The sequence below is a fragment of the Corvus cornix genome, chromosome 1A (genome assembly GCF_000738735.6).
Source record: "Corvus cornix cornix isolate S_Up_H32 chromosome 1A, ASM73873v5, whole genome shotgun sequence".
NCBI lineage: Eukaryota > Metazoa > Chordata > Aves > Passeriformes > Corvidae > Corvus > Corvus cornix.
Genome location: NC_047057.1, coordinates 22,109,645 through 22,134,242, shown reverse-complemented (window position 1 = coordinate 22,134,242; position 24,598 = coordinate 22,109,645). Strand labels below are relative to the sequence as shown.

The 24,598-nt window shown below is 39.9% G+C and overlaps 1 long non-coding RNA gene across 1 annotated transcript; it reads left to right on the top strand.

The window, feature by feature from the left end:
* The first annotated feature begins 3,050 nt into the window (after positions 1-3,050).
* LOC120412000 lies at positions 3,051-24,364 on the top strand. Its single transcript, XR_005604632.1, has 4 exons — positions 3,051-3,245; positions 5,932-6,076; positions 7,623-7,729; positions 23,437-24,364. It is a non-coding gene; the product is annotated as an uncharacterized LOC120412000 (long non-coding RNA).
* Positions 24,365-24,598: the final 234 nt, after the last annotated feature.

The window sequence follows — 24,598 nt, the reverse complement described above, 5'->3', positions numbered from 1 at the left end:
TCCTGAGATTTGGTACAAAAATATTTAGTTAGTCAGCACGTGATTTACCAGTAGCTTGGTATTAGGGAATACATAGTGTGAGGAATTTCAACAGATTGTGGTGTTTTTTTCCTTCCCTAATTACCTTTGTGTATGGATTTTGGGTCATGATGCTGTATGATAAAATGCTGTTCTGGATAGTACCTCAGGAATCATTCTTATTTTTTCTGTTCCTGAAGTTAAAAAAGTAAGTGAGAGACACCCTAGGAGTATGCAGAGCAGCACTACAGATGCCATGATGTCAGTCAGAATCATGATGTGGGAAGGATCAGATTTGCATGCCTCAGCAGGGCAGGAGAAGAGCTGGCTGCCACAATGTCACTTTGCAATAGCAGCTTCAGCAGCATTTGGCCACAGGAGTGACCATGGCACCATTCAGCAGCAGCACCTGAATGCACAGCACCTTTGATAGCAACAGAAATGCAACGGGTGTGGTTTGATCTCAGCGGGGGGGGGGCTGGTTTATTGTATCTCTTCTGATGCACTGTTTTTAGGACAGGGGGCAAGGGGACAGCTCAGGGCACTGTGAGGTTGGGAGCCAGCAAAGCAGTTGGTAGAAGAAAGAAATGCTGGAAGTCTCCAGGGATGGCAGGGCTGCTTCCATCCTCCATTTCAACGCAACAGGCTCTCTGGTGAACAGAGCTCATCCACAAGGCTATTTCCATGACATTTAAGGGTTTCTGACTGGTTAGAGAGCTCCCAAGCAGGCAATTACATCAAAACGCTCACAGAAAATGAAGATATGCCTAAAGCAGTGGGGTCTGAAATGAGAGGTACACTTAAAGGATGTAAAGAGAAACAAACCTAGGGATTTAAACATAGAAAAATTGTAGAGAAGGTGAAATGAACCCATTGGATTAGACTTGTGTGTTGAGCTCTAGGCAAAAGCAAGATTAACTTTATTGAGGTCAATAAATAAACCTCCCATTCAGAAACAAATTACTTAATTTAGCTCTTTGGTGAGACAGAGCCATCTGTAATGCCCATCCGTCACCAGAGCGGTTCTATAAATAACTGCCACTGTTGCACTAAAGCAGAAGAGGATTAAAGCTCCCATTTAGCTCCCTTGCAGAGACAAAATAGAAGGTTTTTACTGCATGTGAGCAGTATAAGTTGTTGCTTAATGCTGGGTGAATGATGGCCATCACAAAAACCATCCCAGGACACAGTAAGACACACTTACTTTTGTCCTTTGGAGCTAATATTTCCAGATTGGTAATTTAAAAAGAAAACCTTCCTCCTTTTCCATTCTTTTTTAATCCACTTAACTACAACAAGCCCTGCTGCCTATTGCCCTCTGGCTCTTCAACCTATGGTTTGTCCCTCTGTTAAAGAATATTTCTGCCAGATCCATGTTATGAGTAATTGATGTAAAACATTTCTATCAAAAAAAAAAATTTGGAAGATTAGGGGACCAAGAATTATATTTGTTTCAAAACTACTGCCTGGAAGCATTGAGATATGTTCTAAAGGCAATAGATTTTAACAATCTTAGCAACAAGATGCTGATGAAAGCATATATGGCAAAGAAAATACAATAAAATACTTATGTACATTCTGATTTAAACAGTTTCAACTCAGTGGTCCTCAATTTTTACCATTCAAATATCTGAATAAAATGAGGTTTTCACCAAGCTTCTTATCCCCTGTACCTTGTACTTGGTCTTGTTAAACCTCATGACACCAGCCCACTTCTTGAGCTTGTCCAGGTCCCTCTGGATGGCATCCCATCCTTCAGGTGTGTCGACTGTACCACTCAGCTTGGTGTCACCTGCAAGTTTACTGAGGGTGTACTCAAGACCTTTGTCATTAATGAAGATAATAAACAGAATTGTTCCCAATGAGAACCACTGTGGGACACCACTTGTCACAGAATGGTTTGTGATAACTGATTTGCTGAATTTATACAACACAGTCTGCTTGTGTAAAATGCATTTTGTTCACCATTCACATGGCAATAAAGAACACTGAAATAATGAATTTTTCTTCAGCAAATAAATCTGTTTAAATGGTGTTAAAGTGAGAATTTTTCATTACAGAGAAAAGAATCTGAAAATTCTTTAAGCCCATAATATCCAAATTGCAGTCCTGGGGAGCTAGGAGCCATTCTTTGGCTCCAAGATCAAGGTCTGCTTAAATTCACACAACTAAACAGTTGTCCCCTCTCCTTCCATAGCCAATGTGGTCTTTTTCACACTTCTCCTTAGCAAAAATTTCTGGCCCATCTTAGTGGCATGCACACCACCTTAAATGGATTGCAATTGCTCCCAGGAACACCAAGTAACTAAATTGTGAGCAAGCATAAATAGACTATTTGCTTTAATATCTAATTCAGATATGGGTTATTCAGAAATACAGTTCTTGAGTCAACTGGCTTTAAGTCTTGACCATATCTTGAATATTAACATTAAAAGTATTTCATTTGATTTGATTTAATATAAATATTAATAATATCTGCTAATATTTAATACTGGGGGAAAGTGTCTCCCTAATTCAGAGAGACATCAAATAATATATTTTATCTCTTTTTCATTAATTTTTAGTTATATCTTTCTTAGGACTGTTAAGTTCTACCTAGTTTTTGATCAACATTTTTATGGTGATAAAAAATAAAGCCCTTTTATTTCTATTTTAAGTGGTTTCCATCCTCCTTTTCCCTCTGCAACTTGTTTCTGTCCATCAGCTAGAACAGGGACATTTGATTTAGAACAGCTGAGAGGGTAGAGATTTCTGGAAAGCAGTGCAGAACAAGGGCAGGGAAATCTTATCAGTGACTCTCAGATCCCCAAGATGTGCAGATGAATGTCAAATCAACTGGCTGCCTGGCTGCCTTTTAATCTCTGGTGAATGGTTAGTAGCAAGAAGACGGTTTTAATCTTTTTATTCCGTATCACTTTGCAGCTGAGCTCTGTGGGCAAAATGAATAGTCAACATTTCAAATCACAGATGGAATTGTTGCTCTGAAGCTTTGGCTTAAGTAGAGACCAGTTTTGATAACAAGTTGGTAAAGCTTTCACTGGGAGAAAGTCGGGGTTGGCATCCTGCCTGGATCACACCATCGTCAGCAGAAAGATTTCCATTCACACCAGCTGCACTAAAGCTCCCCACAGAATCCTAAAGATTTTTTGGTCTGAAAGTGATTATATACTTCTATATTGAAGAACTTCAGAGTTTACTCAGCCTTCAAACACAAGAGTACCTAAGAGGTAGGTGGGACTTTAAGGCTTCAGGACTATAATTTTGTACCACTAAAAGTTTTGTACGACTGCTTGAGTAGAAGTGGCAACGTAATCTTGCATCTCAGGAAGTTGGGATAGACAGGAGTGTTACATTAATTGATGATAATGGTTACCAGTTTTCACTGCAGAATTTAAATGCAGCAAATGCATCTCAGTTTCTGCCAGTATTTGAATGCCAACAACAGTATTGTGCTAAAGCAGTTGAGAGATTAATAATTTCCCTTTCCACACAGCACCTAACCTCTAATACATTTGCTCCATCTACCAGTGGTGCAACATTTATGAGAGTCTTAAGGAGCAGTCCAAGGTGTAGTCCACAGTGGCAGCATATTCCTGCTCTCAAACAGGTGGTGTTGCAGAAGTTTTTAAGTAATTTCTCTCTTGATTTAGAGAAGTAAGTCCCAAAGAAACCAGTGGCCTCTCAAAAGGGTGCTCTATTGCTGCCTGCCACTTTTGGGGGCCTGTATGACCACTTGTGCTGGTGTCCATAGCAAGAATAGCTGCTAAAAGTGGGAAGAAGCAAGTCCTGATGACAGTAGTTTGCTGATTGCTGTGGTAACTAGGGGCAATATTTTGTCTATAAATGGTCAAGGTGTAGGTTGCCATCCAGTGCTCCTCAGAGCAATGTTCTTATCATAACCATAACAGGAATTATCTAGCACATCCCAGAATCAGACACATTATCATAGACAACAAATGTGGGGTAGAATTAGACACGTCCATGCTGTATTCCAGACACATTCCAGAACATGTGCCCTCAGCCTATCCCCTAGGAGCTTTTGCTGCCCCTGGTGAAACATTTCTAGCATTTCCACCACTGCTGACTTGCTGCAGCTTCTACACCCTGTTACTTTAACTTGCTGTTGCAATTGAGGGTTTGTACTCAGCACTGCAGCTCAGTGCCTACCACAATCCCTCTGTGCTGTTGTAACATGCTCTGATTTATGATACTGAGGACATTATGAGGGAAAAAATGCATTTTGTTTTGAGAGGAAAAATATGCTATTTCCATTAAAACAAAGACCAAAATTGTTACTAGCAGATGATGAAAGAAGGCAACCAAAACCAAATTTCTAACTTTTCTATTAAACTATATAATGAAACAAGAAACATTTCTGATCCTTTGAATTTAAGACTGCTACTGTTTGCATATAGCTATGGACACTTATTTCTAAACATCCTCATGGATTCTAGAACTTCTCTAATAGAATTTTTAAAAATAGCTGAATGAGGGGAAAGAAAATGTCTCTAATCTATACAAAAAAATGAAGATGTGTAGTGGTTTTTGCAGGACAAATTAGATAAAGCATGAGAAAATTACCCATTGCTCTGAAAGACACATTTGAAATATAAATGTCTTATTATGTTATGAGTAAGTTCTGGGAGGTATTGAGTAATACTATTAGTATTGAGTAATAGTAATAACAAATCAGGTTTGGGGTGGGATAAAGCCTTCCATAGTGATGTCAAGTTAGATGAACCTTCTTCAACATGTTGTTTAAATAAACACTGGCAAATTGGCAGTATCATAGTAGTCTGGAACAACTAAGAAAACATACTCCAATGCAAGTGAAGGAAGGTAGTAGCAAGCAAAACATACTTGAGTTAACTGCTGAATTTGGTCCCTCTACAAGGGTAAGAGGTTTGAACATTATGGGCAGTCGTTTTTACCTTTTTTAGTTTTTTCCAAACAAGATTCTAGATTAATTTAACAGAGATACAGAAAGTTTTTTACAATGCTGTTCCATTTTAGTTTGCAGGGAAATTCAGTATGTTGAATTATCAGTGACTGGATGTTGGCACAAAGAAAGATGAAATAAATTATTCATAACAGCATAGAAGTGTAAAATTTCACAGGAGGGATTAAACTGGAGTGACTCATTCAATCTATCTTGCTGTTTACGGAGGTTTCAATAACCTACTGAGGGTGGAAAAATTTGCCATGAGACTCAGGTCTCAGGTCAGGTAAAGAGATGTTTTGAACGAGTTAATTGTGAAAGCTGTGTTTGAGTAATGTGTTGTCTAAAATAGGGTTGAAAGGTACTAACAGCTTCCATGCAGTGGGTCTTTGGCTAAATACAGAATAACAGGCTCATTCACAGATGGTGGAAGTGTTAGGTCAACGGAACTAGCAATCAAGTCTGTCCACAGAGAGTAACTCAAAACACCACTCAAAGTAATGGGATCACAATCAGAAGCTAGGACACGACACTGCTGGATATCCATACGCATTTGAAGCTGAAGGCAATGGTACAATCCTTCAGAAAATAAAAAGATTTCAAGAAGCAGCAAAAAATTAGAGTTTCTCTGTCCCAGAACTGACAGAAGATTCAGATGTGGCATTTGAAAGCAAAGAAATTTCCCGTTTAATATATGCAAGAAAACACCTTCATGTACATCCCCTGTAAACAAGCAGAACTTCAACAAAACAAATCCAGGTCTTGACATTTGTCCCTCTACCACAATTAATCTCACAAGTGCCTGATCATGAACTAATAACTCTGATTAATGGGGCAATATATATTCAGAAGCAAAAAGATAAGAAAGACGGCATTTTTATAGTTCCATAAGGTCTTAAACATGTGTCTGTATCTGACCATGATAGTTTGAGGTCCTTTCCGAGGTCATCTAATATATTTCTGTGACATCACAGATTTTTTTAGAAGAATTTGAAAGGATGGTGAGATTTTGACTGGAAGATCGTTGTGAAAGAACATTCTGGCACAAACATCAAGCTGAAGAATAAAGTTAAAAGAGAATTCGTATGACTAGGAGGCTATAGCAGGATGAAACTGCTAGTAAGTATTTGCAATTTGTCATGGGGCTTGAAGAGAATTCTCCCTGGAGCTGTGAAAATGTTCATAGTTAAAGCTCAGACTAAGTAAGATGTGACAAGAAAAATTCAATTTCTCTGTAAACATATGCCCATGATTTGAATAAGCATGATTAGTTGGAAGGATGTTTTGTGCAAGACAAATGTTTTGGCCCAATTCTTCAAAACCTAGCAGGTAATTTAAAATTAGTTGAATGTCTATGCTGTATCCTCAGTACTCACTCGTCTTGGATGATTCCTGATGCTTGCAATGATGTTGAACTGTCAGTTTTATAAATAACAGCAGAGTAGCAGTCTCTGTGTAAGCAGGTCTATTTGGCACAGTATTTGCAGGTCTCGAAGTATGGTGAGATTCAGGTAAAATCTCCCAAGGCATGATTTTGCTATGAAGGGCAACAGTCAGAGGAAAACTTTGATGGATAACAAGTTAATGGTTGACAAGACAGGGCCAAGTTCAGGTATTCAGCACCAATTCTGAGAGCCCAGCAGCCTGCTGGGATTTTTTACCAGGATATTAACAGAAATAACTGCCATTTTTGGTTATCAGACTACCTCAAAAACCCCTTAGTTGATTCTGATAACGAGAAAAATTACAAGGAAGTTTGTTTAGTAATGTTTTCACTAACTTCATTTCTGCTCCACCTGCAGTCTGCAGAATCACAGACAGTCAAAATTTCTGGGAAGAAGCTTCAGGATTTAATAAGTGCAATAATTTTTAAGACTGGTTTCCTTGGTGTCTCCTGACCTTTTCTTTTACAGAATCATTTTAGTATCTTTTAAGAATTTCTGCATATCTTTGTGCAAAAAGTGAGACTCACAAATGGACATATATCTGATTTTCCAAAGAAGCTTGATTTCTATGACATGGAAGGATTATTCATTTCTATGGTCTTCTATATAAGCCCTACCTTTCTGTGAATTATTTCAACAACTACTGTCTTTCTCAGTTTGATGGTTCAAGTTGTGACCTCATGAATCAGTATTTTGCTGTTACTTATTTAGTAAGACAGTGCTGTTTTATGAACACACGATGCCCATGTAACTATACTTGTGTTTCCACACTATTTAAAAATAAGAAAACAAAAAAATGCTTCAAATACAGTACAAGCACTTTAATCTTATAAATGAAGGAGAACAAGAAAAGAAGCACAACTGTGATGGGAGAACAGAATAGAAGTAAAAAATCATTAAGATGCATTAGCCTCTGATTTCAGTAAGGATCATGATGTTAAAAACAGAATCATTAAATATTTGCAGTTGAAATGCACCTCCAGAGGTCATCGTCCACTGTTCACTCCCTGCTCCACCTACTCAAAGCAAATCGAATCAGAGCAAATTGCTCAGGGCCATGTTTTCTTGATTCTTGAGCATCTCCAAGGATGAAGAGTACACAGCAACTCTGACCAACCAGTTTTGGACCAACCTCATATTTAAAAAATAATAACATTGTATTGCTGTGTTACAACGAATCACAATTTGCCATGTTCCAACTTGTTTTCCTCTGTTCCTAGGGACAAAGGTAATCTAGTCATTGGAGATGAGGATATGAACATGGAAATAATCATAATTAAGAAGGAAACAAAGGGGCTAATGATCTGAAGATTGTTATTTAATTAAGGTGAGTAGAAACTCATCTAATAGTTTGGAACACTGTGAGTCATGCCGAAGAAGGAATTGTTGAGATTAGTAACAAAGGCTTCTAAAGATAATCACTGGCAGTGTGTTCTTAACGTTTACATTAATAATCTGGGCAGCAAAACAGCACTTTGTTAATGTAATTTGCTGACAACATAAACTTGGAAGATAAGAACAGTACAGAGAGAAATCAGAACTGTGTAGACACATAAATAGATAACCTTAACCTGAACAAAAAGCATAAATGCATCAGATTTAATAATATAAAATGCACATAAATAACGCAGCCATATGCGTCTCCCAAGTTCACACTTTTTGACACATCTGTGGGTCTTGGGCTAAGGCTCAGCCCACTCCCTTGGTTAGGGTTAGGAGAGAGACAAATTTTAGAAAACTGACAAACCATCGTGATCAAAATAATGCCTAGGCCATTTATAGCTGTTCGGGAGCAAGGTTCAGTCCAAGACTAAGGTTCGTGCTAGATTTTGGGGTTAGTGTTCAAAGACACAAAGGTTAGAGCGTCTCTCATAATCTGTTTTTAATTAGAAGTACCACTGCAGTGGGCATGTGTGACAAGGTTTAGGTTGTGGGGTGGGTAAGGGGTGGCTTCTGTGAGAAGTTGCCAGAAGTTTTCCTCATGTCCAGCAGAGCCAATGTCAGCCAGCTCCAGGATGGATCTGCCTTTGGCTAAGGCCAAGCCCATCAGTGATGATGGGATAACAGATACAAGAAATGGAAAATCTGCTGTGTAACAGTGGAGTGGAGTGGAGAGAGGAGTGAAACTACATAGAGAAACAGAAGTGTGTGAGGACTCCTCCTGAGGGGGAAGGAGCAGCAGAGGCAATGTATGATGAGCAGGTCACAGCCCCCATCCCCCACCCCCTACCCCTCTGCATCACTGTGGGAAGGAGATAGAGAATTTGGGAGTCAGGTTGAGCACAGGAAGAAGGAAAAGATGGGGGAAAGGTGTTCTGAAATTTGGGGGTTTTTCTCATTTTCTTGTTCTGATTTGATTGGCAATAGATTCAAATAATTTCTTCAAGCTGAGTCTGTTTTGCCTGTGATAGTAATTGGCGCGTGATCTTCCCTGTCATTATCCCAAACCAAAAGACTTTCATTATTTTTTTTTCCCCTGAGGAGGGGAGTGGTAGAGCAGCTCTGATGGGCACCTGGTGTCCTACCAGGGTCAATCTACCACAACCACTAAACAATTTCTAAGCATTTTCTGAAGTGAGGAAACAAACCTTACTCTCCAGACCAGTGGGTTCATCCAGCCATGAAAGCACTAGTCCTAACATAATTAATATCTGTCACAGCAAATATAGTCTACAAGGGAACAATACAGCTTTTAATTTCCTCCGTACACTATTTGTCTCATCCTGGTGTCAAACATTATCTTGCTCAAATACCACAGAAGAAAATGAAACCTATGTACGGCTAGTTTTGAGCATTCAGCATTGGATTGTACTGATGTGTGAACATAAGAACTGATACTAGTATGTATTAACAGTTTGAGGACTTATTTAAATCTCTTAGCACTGCTGAATTGAATTCACTTATATATATGAGTCTCCTTTTGCTGTACACGCAGGTTCTCCCGACACCCTTGTATGAAGAGCTGAAATATTGAAAGTAGGATCAGGGTAGTGCCAGAAATGTCATGTGATAGTGAAGTCACTTGTCTGAAAAAGGCTACAGCAGAAGCAGGATGGGTAGAAAAGGCTTCTAATAGCATCCAGATTGAATGGATTATTGAGTGCACACTGTGGAAATGGAACTAATTAAGAGGTTGCATAGTATGCTTCTAACATCTATAATCTGATAAGGGACCCTCGCTACTTATTTTCTTTCAGCCATGTAAACAGAGAAAATGAGGTTTGGGAAGATTTTTGAAGAGCACATTACCAGTGTGCAGAAGGGATAATTTCAGTGGTGACTGGGGAATGTCCTGCTCACTTGTACACTTTCGGTGTCTGGGAGTCCTGAATGCACTATTCAGCTTTGACTCCCCTGGGGTCCTACGCTGTCTTACAGTAGAAATGCACACACACGAAATATTAACCTCATTAATTAGGTTAATTAATAACTTAATTAACTCTCTTGTTAGTAATGTGCTAAGTAGTGCAGAGCAGTTTAGATATTGGAAGGTACAGAATAATATTATTGTTCTAGTTATTAAGGGTCACGGCATTCTTACTATTAAAAATCCAGTTTAATACAAATAAATCATGTCATCTGGCTCATGAGATTGGAGAGAAACAGAATTTTTCCCACTGCTGAAGGACTCCCTTAATCAGTTACAGAGAAGTTGTGTACCTGAATATTTTATCAGAGAGCCTTACTCCCTCAGATATTCCTGGCAAGAGGAGAACAGCTGAGAAAGAAAGGGTGTTAAAGTGCCTCAGCACTGCTCAGTGTTAGAGGATAAGGAGGTGGCTTTTTGATATTGCTTACCTGTGTCCTCTTCTCACCTAACACTTCAACCGTACCCCTACGTGCACACTGTCATCACGTTGTGTAGGCAATTCACCTGGCTGCGAACTTCTGTTCATATGAAAAATTAGTCTCTGGTAATTATGAATATGTTGGGAAAGTCAACACTGCTTTCCAGCTCTCAAGGTTATGTGTACCTGTAGGAAGATTTTCACCAGAACTTCATGGGCACATTCACAAGAATAAGTGAACTGCTAATTGTAATTATTTTTCCCGAAGAACTGGGATGCAGGAGTTTTTTCAGGTTAAAATGACACATTATAATTTTCTTTTCTTTTTGGAAACAACTGGATCACTGAACTTGAAATTACAACAAATTGCTTTAGGTTACCATCAGGCCTGGACATATGCTTAAATACTTCAGATTTGGCAACTGAAGAAAGCAAAAGCAGTAGTGTGAATTACAGGCATCATTAAGAGTGTTGCCTGTAGTAAAATAGGACTGTTCATTAAACTATAGTTCTTAGCCAGTTAGACCTTTAAATATGGTGTATTATAAAAATTATAGCAATCACCATAATAATTAAATGAGTCATCTATGATTACACCTGTGCTTAATGTCATGCTTAAGGCAAGAGTGGACAGGCTTTAAAATGTTAATTGACCTTTAGGAAAGAAGAATTAGATTGATGCAATATGAAGGACTACATGGTACGTTGTTCCTAAGTAATAGAGTGTGGGATAATAGGAACCTTCCCTATGTTTCTCCGCGACCTCCTTGGACTTCCATGAAGAAATTTTACCTGCAGGCCTAAAAATTAATTGATTTTAAGACTTTTTGTATTAAGCAAGACAATTGTTCCTCTCTTTTTTGCTCAAATTTTAAAGAATTTAAACATTTTATTAATACTGTTATTAAGAAGAACTTTGTTAGTGGACAGTCCTGCAGACATCATCCATTATTGACTGGCATTTGAACCTGTGGTATTTAACATTTTAAGTTCGCAGTAAAACCAAGTGAATAAAACACTGAGCTTTCAGGAAACATCTGATACTAGCTAGTACTTGGGAGTGACATAGTATTCCTGCATTATACAGGTTGTATAGGGTGAGGCTACCTATATTTACAAGGCTTGAACAGGCTGCAGAAGCCTGAAACAGCCTTAACAGGACTCACAAAGCAATTTTCAGACTAACATTGCACTTATCTGCCAATCAAAGGTAACTGAGATGTTTCTTTTCATTTCTCCTCCTTCTGATGGTTCATGACTGCCACAATAACATTACCTCAGTGTTCCATACTCACCACCTGTGACATTCCTATATGTCACTTCCACCTCCTTTTTTCTCTTCAACTCCCTGTGCAGGCAGAACTAATGCTGTGGCTAAAATGACTGTGTTACAACTACAAGTATCTTCACCTATGGAACCTTTCATTCCTTTTTCTGTTTGTCTGCTTATACTTTTCTTTTACTTTTTGTTATTTCACCCTAAAAATCAGATTGAAATAAAGTCTTTGGTCTCAGCCCTGAGTGAAGATGCAAGAGCTAAAAGAATTCTGATTTTTGTCAGAGAGCTCTGTAAATCTATAACCAAATAAAAGAAACTAATAAAACTAATTTACATGAGGGACTCCCCTATGCTCTCTGCCCTGGGAGTAGGAAGATGACAAACTCCATTAGTTTGCCATCAGATGCCCATTCCAATAAAAATCAAAAGCTATTTGAGATGCTCTATGGTATCTCACATTGCCACTAGCCAGTGATCCAGAAAGGCATGGGCCTTTCACAGGTTTTCAGCAGCTGTGTTTTGTTCAGTCTATTAAGCACCTCTCATCTGTTCCAGAGACAAGTATGTTACTGGTAATTTCAGGTTAAAATCTGTGTTAGTTTTTTCCTCATGCACTCATTTGCTTCTCTGATGGCAGAGAAATTCTGTGCTTCTGTGATGAGACCAGAATTTCCCTAAGAACTCCCTTAAAATAGGACCTGCTGCCATACCCCTCAGGGGCATCTGAATAGGTCTGCTCCAAAATGCAGTCTTCTTCCTACAGAATGAGGTGGGGACAGTACAGGGTTAGTGTTTGTAGGATTAGGAATCTTCAGAAATGTGAATATGCTTCCCTACCTCTGGAAAAGGCTATTTAGATCTATATTGTCTGAGGACCCAAATGAAGGCATTAATACTCAGATGACCCCAGAAAACTTGGAATCTAGATGAAAACCCTCTGCCAAGCGGAACTAAAGATTGCTCCCACATCCCCCTGTTTTACGTGGGGAATTCTGTTAGACAATGCCCTCATTTTAAGCCCAGCTGGAGATGAAACACCACACAGCAATTCAGTGGGATTGGGGAGAAAATTGGAAGATGAGGGGTACATTTGGAGTGATGCAATTACAAAGAGACAGGATACCTATACGGTTGGCAACCCTGAACATCTCACAAATGAATCACCATTTTAGCACCCATTTCCTTTCTATGATTTTTTTGGTTTGTAATTTAAGTAGCTCTTTAGGAAAGACTTCAGGCTCACAAAGGCGGGTCACTCAAGGGGATGTCCTCTAGGTTTACTCCCCGGCTTACTCTGAGCCAAAGTTACTTTGTACACTAGTGTTGTTCTATGTTTCCCCCGGACACAAAAAAAAAAAAAAAAAAAAGAACAAAAAAACCCCAAAAACCAACAAACAAACAAACCCACAAAAAAAATAAACCCAAACCGAAAAACCAAAAACAACCCAAAACAAAACCAAACCAAAACAAAAAAAACCAAAAAAAAATCCAAAAAAGCATAGTCAAAGAGGCAGAACATTAGTAAAAGAGAGATGGCTGACAAAACCCCTTTGGCAGACACTCTCCTGGTATCCACAGAAGTTTGTGGACTAAGAAAGTGACAGCAGCGTTCACATTAGGTGCTTTCAGGGTCAGGAAGGTTAGACAACTGATAAACAACACAAACATGGGTAATTTAGTCTGCACAGCATGAGCCAGAACCTCTGGGGAACAATAAAGCTAAACACGAATTTGTTCTCTGCTTCTAAGACATGCTACAAGTAGGCATGCACAAGACTATGACTATTTTTGCCTTCAGTCTTCAGACCCTTTGTCTTACCTCTCTTAGGATCCCTGATCCTATACAATCAATGATGATCTGAAACTGTGATTATGTAGGAGCCAAGAAAAACACATGGCACATAACAGTGGAAGGTACAAAGGTCCACTTTAGCATCCTGATACAAGACTGTATCATAATACAAACATCAGCTCTCACTGAGGCCATTTGGAAGCTGCTCACGGGTAAAGTTAAGTGAGGAAACACATTTTCTGTGTTTCCTCGCTTAACTTTCCTTTTGTTTCCCTGTTACAATCTCTTGAGGGAATATAACCGGTTAATAGATCGGCTGCCTCAGTTTCTGCCTCTTTCTTTCTTTTCTCCCATGGATTTCTGGTCTCAGAAACCCAACATGCTGTACAGTACAGGCTACAACGCTCTGTAAGCCCCACATCTGATTCTGGTGCCTTGACAGTCACAGAAACATTGTTGTCACAGCTCACAAGGCTGGACTAGTGCCAGCTAAATATAGTTTTAATAGGACCGCACTCCCTGGTGACTGAGGAGGCTTAACTGCCATATGGTCTCTTCAGGATTCTTTCCCACTATGACCACGAAAGTGAATTGCCCTTCCACAAGCTGTACAAGGGGAGATCAAGAAGTAATATTAAGAGAGAGAATATGAAAGTACAAGGTGTCTGGCAGTTTTATAGGCTAGCATAGGAGTAATTCATCATGCAGACTAAGTCCTACTGAAAGGATGGCAGCAAATAAAGGGACAGAAGACACAAAATTCACTCTCCTATAGCACATTTTGCTTCTAATGTGGAAGGTTATTTATCTGTGTTTCTTCAGCGTTTTCAAAACTTCTAAGAACCAAACCTTCAATATAACAGAAATGATCCAGCAGTTTTCAGAGAGCAAGCTTTGGCAATTTCCACAGGAATACAGGGGAAAATAATACCAGCAAGGAGCAGGGATGTCCTGATGAAAGTAGCTATTGACTTTTCATCAAATCCTTGAACTGATAATTAAACGAAGTGAGATAAAGAACAAAGTAGGTGGTATTAAAATGTAATCAGTGATAAATGCAAATGTCAATAATCTAATTAGTGCTATTCTTCCTTGAGAGGCAGTAAATAATAAAACCACAGAGGATTACAGTCTAAGATTAAGACTACACTTAAGGACTTCCTGCTGTATAGCAGAAACTCTATTGCAAAACTAGTTAAGCATTCATACTTGTCCTTCCATCAGCATGGCTATTTCTTCATGGGAGACATAGTTTTACTCTACCAATCCAGAGCTTACAAAGTACTGAGGCTACTAGACAAATGAACTGGCAAACACCTTCATGACTTCACACTAATGTTAGATTTACCCTGACTTCACAAACACAGTCCGAGCAATTGAGTGCCTCAGTTTTACTTCTTTGTTGTTCAGAGTCAGTATCCATACATCAGAGTTCTTTCTAGCTGATGTCCCTGAGGGAAGCACAGGCACTCCCTCAAGAAAGCTGATTTCCCTTGTTGAGACAGACACACCAACAAACCACCATAGCTTAGTGATGTTATCTTTGCCAGTGAAAGCACTCCTCCATCAGCCTGTTTCCACCTACATAAGCAATTTTGCCGGCATAAAGATGTAAAACAGAAGACATGATTTGTTCACACTCCTATGATGGCAGTATGTAGTACCACTGAACTCTCTCAGCTTACATTGAAGACCCTAACCCAAAAGCATGTAAGTTCTAGCCAGGACAGCAAGTGTTGGCTAAGCCAGCATCCCCCCTAGGCGATTTGGTTACATCACCAAATTCCCCTCATAGACCTGTCAAATGAAGAGTGGGCGTTTTCTGAATTTTGTTTAGCTCTTTCAGGCAAACTGTGTGGGCTGCTTGGTCAGGAAAACCCCCTCGTGCTGCTGCTCCTCTTGGCGTCTCCACGAGAGGGCTCTGCTGGCATGCCGACATAGGCACGGCTCCGTGGGACGGGGCACCTCCCGCAGGCTCCCCTGAGCCCTCGGGACTGCCGGCTCTCTCCGGGGCAGGCCCTAGAGAGACAATTCAGTCAGATTGGCTGAAAAAAATTTAATACACAAAACTCAAATCTGGGAAGAAAAAAAGAAAGAGAGAAAGAGAGAGAGAGAAAGAGAGAGAGAAAGAGAGAAAGAGAGAGAGAAAGAGAGAGAGAAAGAGAGAGAGAAAGAGAGAGAGAAAGAGAGAAAGAATGAAAGAGAGAAAGAATGAAAGAGAGAAAGAATGAAAGAGAGAGAGAAAGAGAGAGAGAAAGAGAGAGAGAGAGAGAGAGAAAGAGAGAACAGCAAAATCAAATGTCCACCATTTTTCAGCCAAAAATATTGGTCTTGACCCAATAAGGAGGTGTGCCATGGGGCCTCTTTACAAAATAAGGGCCAAAGTTTGCGGTGAAAAGTCAAAACCTGCCATAGAAAAAACCCACAAATAATATGTCACTAACTTTATTCTCCAATGACTTTGGTTTCTCTTATGTCTGAGAGCTTCATTAGGGTTGATCCTCACTCCATGGCTGCTGTGTCTCCTTCAGCAGTGTAAATCCAGGTGAACAATGTCCATCTCTCTCCTGTCCAAGGGCGTGTAGTGTTTACTTACTTCACAGGAGAAGCTAAATAGTGAGATCACTTTGTTTCTTGTTTGTCCCTGTACAAGTGGCCTCATATTCCCTCATAAGTGAAAAGTACAATCTGTGTAACTGAGCATAGGTGAAAGGAAAACTGAGGCAAGGGCTTTCATCAGTGTACTCTGCATAAAATCTTTCTGCACTGAATAATGAGATTCTGAAACAGAAGTCAACTGTGATGCGCACAGCATCAGGAAAGCTGAACTAGGTCACTGTCATGTCTAGAAATATATTGTATGCTTCACCATAGCAAGGGGTTGGCTTTATATATTGGAAAGTTGTAGAATATTATTAGTTTTCTAAAAATATAAGTAATTCTTACTTTTCTCTCGAATAATTACAGAGGTTTTGCGTGCCTAAAGGTGACTACATGTGAGGTTTTTTTCTATTTTTGTATATATATGAAATAGTGCTGTACTCTGCAAACAGCTTTCAAGATATTCTTATAAAAACAGCTTCAGCAACCTGAAATAACTGTAAACCTAATATCAAAATAACTGTAAGCCTAATGTTACCTTTTCTCAATGTGTCTTATGAATTTGAGACCTCTGGAAATTTATTAAATCTCACAGACATCACTCAGGTGAAGAAAACTGTGACATTCCTGCAGGGATTAGGAGCAATAATGAATGTAAAAGATTCAACCCTGGTCAAGCTCACTACAATCATCTTAGTTCATAGCCTGAGCTGTCAAGTGAGCACAGAGCCCACACACCTGCTCACACTCTGACTCACATCTGGAATGAGACAACTGACTTTCCAGGCAAGAAAACTCATGCCCAGGCTAGATCTGTCTCACACACTGCTTTTGCCCTGGTAGGCAGAATGGGTGCATCCATCTTAAGCCCTAACCCAGCAGACAGAGTCAGAATGAAATGAAATTTGGTAACCACCAAATGTCTCTTATGCTTTAAGTACAGAGGGGAACAAAGCTGTGTATGTGCCAGTCTGTGTCATCCTGGTGCAATGGCAGCATTGTGCTTTGAACTGAATTTGAAAACACAACCAGAAATTTTAGCTGGTTCAAATGCAGAAGGCAGCTGCCTACTGCCTGCTCAGCACATCTCCAATGATGTGCAGCACAGAGCACCATGCAGAGCACCCTGGCTCCCCGGTCATCTGTAACCTATGGCCAGCTGTAGCTCGTGGAGTAACACTTGCCTTTGTCTTTGGCAGAGAATATTTTGCTACTTGCTCTGAGGGTAACAGTGAAGCTCATTTTGGCATCACTGGTAGAATAATAGTTCTGAAAGAATAACTGCTACATGAACTCAAACGGTGGTACAAAAGTCTCACATAAAATTGGATCAAAAGTCTAGAACTCCTTTAAACTACACACTCCACCCCCCTCCCCACCTACATATGCCATTTTGGACTCTATCACAACTACTGAATTCACCTGAGAGCCCTAATTGAACCCTACCTCAGCTGAAATGCCTGAATCTTAGTGGCAGAGTGGTCTCAAGGAAGGGCATTTAACTAACACTTGCATTAACCCATGGTGAGTGGCCTGCAGCTCTTAATTTCCAGACCATGCTGAAACACCTTCCAGTTAATTTGGCTTCTGGTGAAGAACGTTGATGATGAAGAGCAGCATTTTGGACAAAAAGATGTTAAAATCTGATGTTTGGCTTTTTGAATTTTATGTTGTGTCGTTCTGGGTTTGATTGACTTTTAATATGTGTTTCATCCCAAATGCTAAGAGACATAATTTAATGAACTGGAAAATAAAATTGTTGATTTTCAGCATGACTGCTTAGAGATTGGAGTGCTTAGTCATTCTTGAGTCTATGACATTTTTAAATGTTGCACAAGGTTTTCATCACATCCATTCTGCTACAATCCTATCAAATCAGAAACCTTACCTCTCCCCTCTCAGCAACTGATAGGAGGAGAACAGTCATTAGAATCAAAAGACCATGCAGTAGGCTGGAAAGGTAGTGCATAAAGGTTTTTTAGAAAACCTAGAATGGATTAAAATCTTGGTAGTCAGTCTGAAACTGTGAAGTATTTTCCATTTGGCAGGCAACATTCCAGCACATTTGCAGCTAGAAGTGAGTCTAGTCAAGGTATCTATCAGTCCAGGTGTATGTTTTGATTACTTCTGGTGCAAGGGGAATACATGGTATGGAGTAAACCCTATCTTGGTATCCATATAGTTATTTTAAAAATAAAGGAGATAAGCAGAAGAAGAAATGTCAGCATCCATGGCAGTCAAGCACACTACACTCTCTTCTGAGTAAGCAGTCTATGCATCCAGGGGCAGACCCAATGCTGACTCAAATGGAAGCTCTGCTGCTACAAGGATGGTCTGTGGCAAACACCAAGTTGTGGCTTACCTAACCCTTATTCCTTTCCTTAAAATACTAGGCAGGAATTGCAACAGTTGTCGCAAAAGCACAATATATACCTGTAGGGTATGCCCAGCCACTGCCCTGGAGGGATGCCTGCTGAGATAAGGAGGTTACTCAATCTCCCACCAGAACTTCCCTGGAAAGGCAACAACTTTGCAGTTACGGCAAGAAGAAGACAAACCCAGAATCCTCTGGGAGACCCTGTGCAGAACCTTTGTAGCCCATTGGCCTTTACCCTCTGATACCCACCCTCTGTATCCCTATAACCTAGCCCCCTGCCCCTGCGAGGGCAGAGAGATGCTTGTCCCTGGCTCCCCTTCGCCAGACCAATAAAGCCACCTCGTGTGGAACAGCTACACGGGCCTCTCGTCTCTCCCTAGTCTGGCTTGGAGGCTGCCCTGCAGAGCTGAGCTGGAATCATGAGATGACAATCACTAAAGAGCTGACAGCCTCTGCAAGGGCCCTCCTGCCATCAGCTGAGGGAAGACACCGGGCCTCGGGAAGACGATCTCTTTTGGGACCATCTCTCCGGACCGGTCACCTCTTCCTCGGTCAGAGCTACTAACCCTACACCAGCTGCCATATATACCTATTCCCTTTTTGTTCGAAAATGCAATCTGAGGTCCATTTTTTCAATATTTCAAATTCGAAACAGCTTTCTACAACCAGATTCACTAGAGCAGTGTCCTTTGTTTTGAAAATACTATCATGTGGGGAGTTGCCTGCTCTCTGAAATTCCTAGGATAATTCTGCTATGGGTGTTGCTACAAAATTCAGTGTTGAGGATTGTGTTCCATTGTCTTAATGACATGCTTTTCATATTCTTCTGCACCTAATTAGATTCAGATCAAATGAAGTTGTAAGTGCCTGGGGATAAAGAAAAACTCTTAAAGGGCAATTGGCTCAGTCAATGCAAGCCTCTAAGGGGAGTTTGAAGCAGATGCAGTGATTAATTGGTTATTTGAACTTCTTGGGATGAACTGTTCTGACAGGACAGGTATTTTCATGCTGCCTGACTCAATTGCAAAAGCTGTTTGTGTAAGAAAAGTGCAACATCGAAGAGATAATCATTTAATGTGCACATGGGGACTGTATCATCAAAATAACTATATGGAAGCTGTGAATATGTAGTAATTAGTGTGGAGAGGCCAAGAGCCTATTTCTAAGATCTAGGATATGCTGAATAACTCCTCCAAAAGAGGTGATGTTAGTAATGGTATGACAAGTAATAAATATTTAGCTGAAATAAACGGACATCAGTAATTTAGAAGCAACTCTTGGAAAATGTAAATTCTTCTGTATTATTGTGTAGTCTTAGGTAACATGCACCAAGCCAGCACGGCAATGGCTGGGAACAAATGAAAGATTCATAATTGAGAATCCATGCCCTAGCACTGGTACCTGTTGCCTCCAATTCTTCTTGGGAATGACAGGGTTAGGATAACCTTCTAAAATTTCAGTCTGACCCTATTAGCTGGTGTTGAAAAGAAACTTCATACCCTACAGGTTCCAATCAGTCTAACAATGCAAACCCTCAACTTCTGTTTAATTTACTAATTTGGGAGCAAAACACCTTCAGCAAGAGAAGGGATTTCACAACTTTGGCTAAGGGAGTTCAGGGTGTTCAGCCTGGAGAAGAGGAGGCTCAGGGGTGACCTATCTCTACAACTCCCTGAAAGGAGGTTGTAGCCAGGTAGACATTGGCCTCTTCTCTCAGGCAACCAATCAGGATGACAGGACATAGTCTCAAGCAGCACCAGGGGAGATTTTGGAGGAATTTATTTACAGAAAGAATGATTGAACACTGGAATGGTCTGCCCAGGGAGGTGGTGGAGTCACTGTCCCTGGAGGTGTTTAAGTAAAGACTGGATGTGGCACTTTGTGCCATGGTCTAGTTGACATGGTGGTGTTCAGTCATAGGTTGGACTTTACGACCTCAGAAGTCTTTTCCAACCTAATTGATTCTGTCACTCAGTAACTTGGTCCCTTCCAGGCTGTAACTGTACATCATCTTCTCTGGTATAACTTTGACCTTCCATGTCTGTTATTTGGGTCACGTCGTTAAAGTACAGATTGTTTGGAGCTAAGCGACTACCAATCACCTTTGGAGTCTCTCTGGGCTCTGGTATTGGAAGTACTTGCATAAGAGACTGTCTTGTAACTGACCTTTCCCCATCATCCCTCTTATGGCCTCATCTTTTTTACAGTCTGACTTACATCCTGGCATCAGTTCCTTCACCTTTCCTTGTTTTCTTCATTGCTCTCACTTTATTTTCATTTTTCTTTGCCATCCCTTTTCCCTACTGTATGTACTCTGTACAGACACATGCCCTCCCACCCTACACTGGGTTTTGTTCTATTTTTATCTCAATTTTTTTTTTCTTTTTAACAAAACACACACAGAGGCATGTACGATGCTCAAACTAGTAAGACTCCTGAAGCAAAAGAAAAAGAAACACATTGGAACATTATGTTTTGGTCTTGCTTCCCTTTGTTCTTCCCATTTTTTTGATATTTGGCTTGATCTCTTGTGAATAATCAGGCTACATAAATACTTTGCAGTAGGAACTGTATCTTTTATCGGTACCTAACACACTTCTGGATGATATGTAAAAGCTACAATCTGTGGTTAAAAATACTTGCCTTAAGAACTCAGTGATACAGGTACTTAACATTCAGACTAGATTATCTTCCTTTTGTTAGGCAACTGGCTCTGAAATAAGAAGAGCAATAGCAACATAAGGAATTAGTCAGCTTGTATCAGTCAAGGGACTGCACTTGGTCCATTTATATCATGTTTGCATGGAAAAAAAAACCAAGGTACCTTTACTGCGTCTATAACTTCTGTCTGAGAAAAGAATACTCCTACACTCAAGGTAATACTTAATTTAGAGAGGAAGATGAACAAAGGATTTTAAGGTGCAAATATTGCTCAAATTGCATTCTATAACATGGTTCAGTGCTTTGAATTGTCCTGTTTTAAGATAAGATTTTACTGCTATGCACACCGAGTGATAAGTTACAGGAGTGTCCCAGTCACCAGATCGCTTCCCAGACAATCCCGTTACATTCACAGGGCTTGTGCTCCCTTTTAGCATTTCACCTGCTCAGCACGGGAGACACCAGCTCTGTCCACAACTCAGTGGTTAGCCAAATTGTCCAGGATGTTTGTTATGCGGGTCTGAGCCTGTGGCAGGCCTGAAAGACAAGTTTTTTGCCATGCTTGCCAGGGTGCTGTGACCACTCGAGTATTTGCAAGGCATGAACGGTGTTACAGAGACAGGAATGAGGCACTGAATTGTGCTGAGAGGAAAATCAGAGCCCATACAACTGCAGTTTCTAGTGTATACAAAAGAGAGGCAGAACTTAAAGCATAAGTTTCCCTCTGTCTTTTCATATGCTATCCACCTACCTTACAGCAGCTAAATCTTGATTTCTCTACCACTAGCTCTCCTTTCATTGCGCATAAAATTCAGACAGGACTAAACACTGCCAAAAGAACTAGATACCTAAGTGTTAGCATGGCAAAATCAGAATCCTTGAAGCAGACCTGTAACTTTGTAACTGGAACAATTAGGCAGTGCATTAGAAAATTCAGAACGATTTCTTTGATTAGTTGTCAGCTAATAATGGCTTATTTCAATTATTTTTTAATTAAAAATATTAAGGTGCTAGAATAAACAAACCTGATCTTTTAATTTTGTTTCATACTTTTAACGTGTATGTTTTAAGAATGTTCAGTGCAAAATTAGCTTTAATGCATAACCTTTGCAGCATTATGAATAATGCTACCTTATTAAAAGTGAATAAGTCTGAAAAAAACCCCAGTATTGCACTCTTGCTCCTGGCAATGTTTTAGTATTTTATTCATCTGTTGTGATGAGCATAGACCTTCAGGTTATCATTTTCTTCACTCTGGTCTTACATTTCATATTGCAGACAGGATCAAGTTTTAGCAAGCACTGAAGGGAATGTGGTTAAACTCCCTTTTACTATTTTTTCAATACAATTGAAACATGTAAATGAACTTACAGCTCTGTCATTTTTTTCTGATGCTAGACAACAGAGCAAATCTAGGAAAAAGAACCATCTCCTCCTCAGATATGAGGGCTTTGGATCTAAAATTGGGTCATGAAACTTTTCAATTAGGTTGATGCTCCAAGAGTGCTTCAGGACAGGACAGGTTAGCCATGATACCAAATACCTGTACTACAGCACCTCTCTCACTGTGTTACTGTGGAGTGAATACACAGGGTCGGGGAATCCAGCTGATTAGAACCAAAGTAGAAACAAACAATCCAAATAATCAAACAAAACCCCATCTTTCTATGTCGTGTGTCCCACTCATCCCCCCTGACACACACGCCACCACAACCCTACCACATAATCCCCCCCTCCCCAAGCAAACAGTGTGTACAAAATCCTAGTTAGTTTTAATCCAGTTCAGCCATCACATAGCAACATAGGAGAGGTTTCAATTTAGGCTCCTAAATGCACTTGTCTCCAGTGTTAAAATTTAAAGGTGAACCCCTCACAGGGTGTCTGACCCTCCACTACATCCAAGAGAGATGTAGGCAAGAATTCAGGGGGTATCAGCTAATATCCCAGATGCCCTAGGTTATCTAAGGTACTTCCACAGAGCTGGCCTGTCTCTTGGAAGATCTAAGGGACACCTATGCCCTTCCAGGTGGGTAGCTGGACAGCAGGTTAGTTCGTGTAGGGACATGCACAGCATTAGATACTAATTTATGATTAGCCAATTGAATATGAATGTAGACATTTAAAAAATCCACCTGAGTTACTCTCAAGCTGAATCCCAACCCTAAACTCACTTAACCTAAAGCACACTCACAAACATGCCAACCAAGGAGAAAGGCAGTGCAGGATGTAGGTATTGCTCAAATGCAGCAGAAGTGAAAACCTTTCTTACAGCAAAAATACTTTCTTTTGAATGGAAATCTCTTGTGTACTAGAACACAGTTTTTATAATTACCATGTTATTAGTAAAAGCAACAGCAATAATCTTTTACTTTTGCAATAGAAGAGGCCATTAATTCCCCTTTACCCCTACAAAGACCTCTCAGGAAAGAGGTCCAGCTCAAGATGCATCTTCTCTTGACCTGTAATCTCTATCTGAAAGCATATTAACTTATCCTGGAGTATTTTCTGTAATTAATTTGTATTCCTTTGTCCACAGGTTAGAGATCAGCTCAAAGTGCTTCTGGACTCAGCCTGGGGTGAGCACAGCCCTGAAGGCTTAGGATCCACTGGGGCCATTCTGTCTGGTGGTGGAGTGAACTCTGATGAACCAGACAGGAAGAAAGTTGAGGTGAAGTCCCCTCCAATTTAAAGTTCTAAAATAGCAGAAGTTTAAATATGTGTGATCAAGGAAGAACACTGTATTTCAAGGATAAAAACAGTTGCTGCAACCAAGTAAGTGGATAACATGAGCTGAGCAAGAATGAGAAGTCTAATTCCCCTGAAATTCATGAGTTTAACCTCAATGCATTTTTCTGCTAATTTGATCTGATTTCCTCACCTACTCTTCTGTAATATATGTGGGCAATACCTTTGATATGAATATTTCACTTCTAATGAAAACTAGTTTTCATATATCTTCCTGCTTAGGTGGGATTTCTGTGAGCACCTCCCTACCATGGAGAAAGGGGAAAAAACTGTTCATTCTCTATTGCCATTTGGACCTTTCTTTTTCAGAGGTTACTGCCTTTCCCTCTTATCATTCCCCTGAATAGACATTAAAAAAGGAGGCAAACTGAAAAAAAAAAAGAACCAAAGAACATTTAGGGAACACAAAACCCTCCTTCAATATTAAATTTACCAGTAAATCTCATTGCTTAATTTTTACATATATGAATACATACATAGAGCAGCATGTGACAGAGGAGAAACATCATGAAGAGAGATCATCATTACTTAGAGAGATGGATTCAGGAGTTGGGAACAGCCAGCCCATCTCAGCTGGCATGGGAAGAACTTCCTTGGAAAAGTTGTTCCAGCTCAGAAAGTCTACGACTCGGCTAAAACTAAACCTGGAAGCAAGGACGTGCCTGCAGGGAGACCTCTAGGGTAGAACAAAAATTGGATGTAACTCCCTTTTTTTTATTCTATTCTTCTTGACCCATTCATTTTGTATTTTCTCTGTGTAGAAAATTAGATTTACTTGTGTAATAAATACTGCCTTTTATATTTGAAAGTCCCTTTGGTCTTCTTTGGGAAAGTTCAAGTCAAGTTTCCACCCATATTTTGCTGTAGCTACAGAAATTTGCTGAACCTGAAAATTCTTACTATGAGGAAAAGCTCTAGGTTTATTTTAAAGTAGGAAAAGAAAACTTGAAAGG